Here is a 6724-nt window from a genome sequence, read left to right on the forward strand (position 1 = left end):
CAAATTTAAGGCAAATGTACTGTACATTACTTTACATATAGTCTACTCGCCCTAATTTGCTAAACATTTTAGCAGCTAGAAATATTGCCACATAATTTTTTTTGGGTAAAAAATGTGTATTTTTTTTTTTCGTCCAATGTTGAGAGTGGCCTAACAACAATGAAATCCATAAATTATAAATAATTACAACATTGTTTTTCATATGTATGGACAATGGTGTTTATAACCCTTTAAAGGGGGGTTCCGGGTTTAAAATGAATAGTAAAAAATGTAAAATATATTTGTTTGTCTCTTGAACGGTAAAAGTTTCAATTTATATAAGCGCCCAGTGAAGCAGAACGAAGGCTGTGAAATGAGGCCAGATTACAAGTGCAGCTACGGCGATATGACACTGTGTTACAGAATAGGAAATTCGTGAAATGGTCAATCTTCCGACGACTCGTTATCATTAACCATATCAATTACTTTTGTAAAATTATACTTATCTGATGTAATTTTAGTCGGTCTTCCCATTTATAAAGTCAATGTTCTATGAAAATTCATCAAAACAGTGAAAAATTAGATATGTTTGCACTTTACGTTTGCCGATTTTCGCACTGACTTAGGGAAAGCCTTCAAAATCAATGAAGCGTAACGTATACATTCCTGCTGAGCGAGAGGAGAGCGAGACGACGATACACGTGCTTTACCTGCCCATGCCTGGCATCGTCACGTGATAAGCAGATACAGTATACAATACCAAACTGGTCGGGTCGAGTATACCCCGTCTATAATTACAACATGAACGATGTACAGTATTTGATTGAAGGTCGACTCGACCTACCGGAATGGTATAGATAATATAGTATTATATACTATACTGTATATGAAACCATTTCAATATTAACTATCATGATAATTTTAATATCGTCATCAACAAATATTTTTGTTACTACTTCCTCTTTATGTATATATATATAAATATATTTAACTAAAATGTATCAACTCATGTCAGACAAATATTGCCACAGTATATAGTACTAATTTTAATTCAAATTAGCTTAAGTATCCGTATCCGTCATTTTATGTTAATTGTGTTCAATATGGATGCACCACTTCCTGTGTGTGCCACCGATGTAAAGGTGCAATTTCCAAATAAATTGATTGATTGATTGATAGCTCGAATGAGAGAGTTGGAATATTTGTAAACATAAGTATTGCTAATTTTAAGAAGTGTAGCCTAGTAAAAGGCCTGGTAGTATCAATTCGCATAGGGTCTACTACACTAGCTAGCTCAATTTTTAACTGGGCCGGATCGGCTATACCTAGTACTTGGTCTACTTGCTTGATGCAGTAGTATCCGCTTTTTTGGAGAGTAAACTAGGCCTCTAGGCCTATTTTAGGCCTACTTAGACGATCAGGACACCATACGTGCGGACGGCGATATTTACAGCCGATTTTGTAGAATGTTTTAGGTTTAGATTGTTTAGGAGTTTGGTTGATAGGATGGGTTTGGAATCCACTGAGTTTTGTTATTTATGGGCCAATCGTTTAGTAGTGGGCCAATCGTTTAGTAGTAGGCTAGCTAGGCCCATGGGCCCCAATGTTTTAGTCAGAATGGCTCTCACCCATGAAAAAAAATGATTTAGGCTAGGCCTAGCCCAGTACGTGAAGCCGATAATACGATCTGTACTATTCGAGGTATAAAAATAGTATATTGTGACTCCGTAATCTTTACTAAATTTGTATTTCATTAAATGTCAAATAAATATATGCTACTACTGTTATTATTACACTTTAGGCCTAGCTTAGAAAATCTACAAAAAATGTATTTCACAATGATCGGGTGGTCGTCGTTTGACAGGGGAGAGAGATGTAAATTTAGTTGACAAACACAACGTACATGACGTCGCGAGTTTGGAATCCACTGATGACGTGATTTTGTGAATATCTCATGAATATTAATGAGCTTCCCTAAGCTGCTGAAAAACAGACTTTCCATGAATTTACCCTAAAATGTATATGAAATTTTATTTTTTTAATATCTCGTTATTATTTCTTCATTCTGACATGTCTATATTGTTATAATATTTTTTATTTAATAAATAAACGATATTTAAAAGCAATTTTAAACCCAGAATCCCCCTTTAATTAACCCCACATTTCATAGGATACATACTGTACAGTACAAACAATGGCATAGACTCGACATTAGGATGTTTTTTCACTGACAGAATTAACTTGGATTTATAGATTCAACAGCAAAGTGAAGTTCTCGTTCATGTTTTATGCCACAAATTCAGACCACTGGTTCCTTCTGAGCATGCACAATACTATTGTGTCATCATCAGCTCCAATGAATCTTTGCTTACAAGAAATCAAAGTGGTTCTGAAGCGGGTTGATTTGACAGATTTCCATGTTAATTCATTGCTCCTTGCTTATTCTTAGTAATATTGTAATACGTCAACACAACTTCTGTAACACAAGGCAAACTAGTGCTGATCTATTGATACTAACACTAAGAAATCTTCTGACAGACTCTGAGCTGGTTTATATCCATTGTTAATCTAATTTGTTTTCATTCTGAATTGTCTGACTTGGCATAACCATCAGGTATGCAAATAACCATCTGGTATGCAAACACAATAATCAAAGGAAGTGTCCTCATTATCACATTACCTGTACAAATTGTTGTACTTTATTATTAGGAATTTAAAAGAGAAAAAAATGTTACCTTTGAGTTTGTTTTTTTAAATTACAGTATAACAAAGTTTACTAAAATACAGTATGACTCTGAGAATAAGAACATGATGTTTGGTATGATAATTATCTATACTATGTGAAATATAATAACCTCTATGTGCTTAATATTTTAACCCAAGCTGGTCACAACCTCATATGTATGTGCCTGATCAAGGCAGGATCAGATGTGAATGTTGCAAGTGATGTAAAGTCATATATTTAACAAAATATAATAACTTTTTTTTCCAAATAATAATCAAAGGAAGTGTCCTCATTATCACATTACCTGTACAAATTGTTGTACTTTATTATTAGGAATTTAAAAGAGAAAAAAATGTTACCTTTGAGTTTGTTTTTTTAAATTACAGTATAACAAAGTTTACTAAAATACAGTATGACTCTGAGAATAAGAACATGATGTTTGGTATGATAATTATCTATACTATGTGAAATATAATAACCTCTATGTGCTTAATATTTTAACCCAAGCTGGTCACAACCTCATATGTATGTGCCTGATCAAGGCAGGATCAGATGTGAATGTTGCAAGTGATGTAAAGTCATATATTTAACAAAATATAATAACTTTTTTTTCCAATTTAAAAAGTCTAGATTCATTTTTCATAAAATCTACAAATTGGAGTAGTAAAGATTTTGTCTGATTTAATGTTGTAATTATAGATACAAAATCTTCACTCATCTTAAACCTTATTTATTATATTAATGATTTACATTAATACATACTGTATACAACAAATACAATACATTAGTTTATATTTTTTAATGACAGGTTTGTCAAATATAATTGTGGCACATTTCAACAAATTACAGCATATAATTACTGTAGATAAAACCAAATTACATTTGCTCATAAGAGCATTATTGTTCTACGGATGTGCCTTGAAGGCTTTGGTCTTTGCTCTATCGCCCTACTGTACACCATCTCTTGTAGTATAATATCCCACTACCCGGCCTGTGTTAAATATAAAGGCCTCCATGTATACTAATTCATATTATATTTACCTGTTTCAAATGAAAAAAATGGATAGCTAAACTGTTTTAAATTTAAAGAAATGCAGAGAATAATTTGCAAGCATCATAATTATATTTGAACATAATGAACATAACTACCTAAAAGGTAGTCTTCTTATTGTACCTTTTTAATATCCTAGATGTGGGTAAAGTACTTTACAAGAATCCTCTCTCACTTCTCATCTATTGTGCTGGCATACATATTTTATTTGTTTTATTCTTTGACTTTATTTATATATTATCTTTCATTTACATTTAAGCCATTATTTGAAAACATTTTCTTATCTTATTTTATGCAATGTTATTATATTCTTCAATTTAAAGTTATGATGTTGATGTTTTCAACAACAGCTAGCTATAGAAAGAAAGTTGATTGAATATAATTATATGTAAATTTTTCAGAAAATTCAGTCGATGATCACTGGTTTAAAAAAAATATAAATTTAATACAGTATTTAAAATGAATTAATGAAAAAAATTATGTATTTCTTCAATGGCTGCAAATGGTAACTGGCTGCAGACCTCTTAATTTATTTTAAAGTCAGGTTTTTCAAAATGTCCTCAACTTTGTCAATAAATGATCCAATATTGTGAAATAAGTAAATTTATTCTAATTTTAGCTTTTAATTATGTGAAAATCAGTCTCATACTTAGTAACTTTATCAAAATTAAAGAAAAGATTGACATGATTATTTTTTTTATCACGAGAGCATAACGGTGTATTACTACTAGCAAGTTTTTAAAGGAAATAATGTTCCTCAAATTGTCTAGACTATAAAACAAGTCCTATAGTATAACAATTTGTCCTGATCAATTTTAAATTTGAGTGTTAAATAAAACTTGTCTGCTAAATCTAAAACTTAGTTTTCTTCATCTCTCTGAAATAAAACATTGTTTGAATGCCTTTCTGATGAATTTGACAGTAAAACAAATGTAATGTCATTGCAAACCATTGTTTATATCACCATGGTTATAAGGACAGTTTTAAAGAAAACTGAATAGGCCAAATTTGTTTTGTTACGTTTTGTGTCCAGGATTTGAATGTACAAAATATGTGAAAGATGGTCGTACAGCTCAGATGTGTTTACATACCATAGGCCCCGTTTCTGCTGCCAATCCCAAATATACCGTATAAATATACCGTATATATACCGTATATGAAATTCGTGCACCGTTTCCGCTGCACATACTTCGTGGGTGGGCTGTAAAAAAAGTTGGCTTTCATTACCCAAAATGCATTTTGTGAGACGGAAGTATGGATTGACCTAGAGTCTCGTGTAGTGAGGTTACATGACAAAAACAAAACAATGATGGTTTCTCAAAACGTCTTAGCATTGCTTTCTATTTTAAATCTAATGAGCAGAAGTGGCAACGAATTTACATCGCACAAACAATCTAGAAATGTAGAATGGGCATTGACTACAGTACATCCATGCAAAGAAGACGACGACATTTGCCGATAACTTTGGCGTTATTAAGTCTACCACAAATTCTGCTTTTATTTTGTTTGAGATACTTTTGTAAATCTCGGTATCTCTTCTGTTGCCATGTAGTCTCCCCCCAACCTTCGCTTCTCCCCACAATTGAATTGCAAAAATAGTTATTTCTTCAGTCCACATTGATATTTTGATCTGTTGCTTGCTTATTATACACGTGTGTGTCAATGCAGCAGAAAAACCAAACAAACGCGTCACGCTCTGTTAGTTTTTGAGCTCGTGTCATGGGCCGGGTCACATATACGGTATATTTTGATTGCAGCAGAAACGGGGTACGAAATATACAGTACGGTATATTTTGGAATATACCGTATAATATCCACAAACGATGGGGATATTTATGCGGTATATATACCGCATATATATACGGTATATTTTTTATGAGACCCATTTCTGCTGCCAAAAAATATACCGTATATAAAATATACCGTATATATACGGTATATGAGTGCGTAATACTGTAAATGCTTTATTTTAATTTTTTTTATTACCATTAAAATATACAATGTAGCTAATAGATTAAAAAGTCACCCATCTTCAAAATTTGATTATAAAGGAAATGTGAAATTAATTAACATTTTGATTTTATTTATTTTATCTTCTTCTATCTTATTCTATGATTTATATACTATAGATGGTGTATCTGTCAGTGTTCTTTCTTCTTTTTTTAATTAAAAAATGCCCTTTTGCAGCAATGTCAAATGATCAAAGCTAAACATAATTGTCAAAAAATAATAATTATATAAGATAGTTAACCTTTCCACCTGTAATTACTTAATTACAAGCTTAATTACAAGCTTTCTTATTCATCAAAATCATCACTAAGTTTGTTTACACTTGATAAACTTTCTACAATGTAAATTATAATATTTTAAGCACTATTAGTTATTTCAAATTTACATGGAATAATATAGTTATTTATTAATCAATAATACTCCTCACACTTATTTAAATTTTATTAATAGTGTACTGTAATTTAATAATATTGATAATATGCCAAACTGTTAAGTTAAATTGAGATTTGCTATTCTCTTTTAAAAAACCCCAATATATTCTATAGGCTAAATCATTCATAATTGATTGTATTTTTTAGTGTATTCAAACTTTATTTGATCATCATCAGGAATGATGATAAAATGTAAGCATTATTGTTAATATTATGGAATGCTTTATTAAATAGGTAACAGCAGTGATCATCATTGCTTTGCACAGTCTGTAGTATAATTAAAATGATTCCATCTTCTATCATTGTTTTATTTATTCATCTTCTTCATCATTATAAGACAATAACAAACTCGTTTAAATATAAATCTACCCACTGTAATGTTGGTGTTGCTACAGTTTTTCATATTTTAGGACAATGACAGATTATCAATGCTTATCTTTATAGCATTCATTCAAGTATAAGCAATAATGTCAACAGTATATTATTTGGAAATCACAATATAAAAAGATCAACTTTAATCATTTTGTA

This window comes from Antedon mediterranea, chromosome 3 (assembly GCF_964355755.1).
Source record: "Antedon mediterranea chromosome 3, ecAntMedi1.1, whole genome shotgun sequence".
Taxonomy (NCBI): Eukaryota; Metazoa; Echinodermata; class Crinoidea; order Comatulida; family Antedonidae; genus Antedon; species Antedon mediterranea.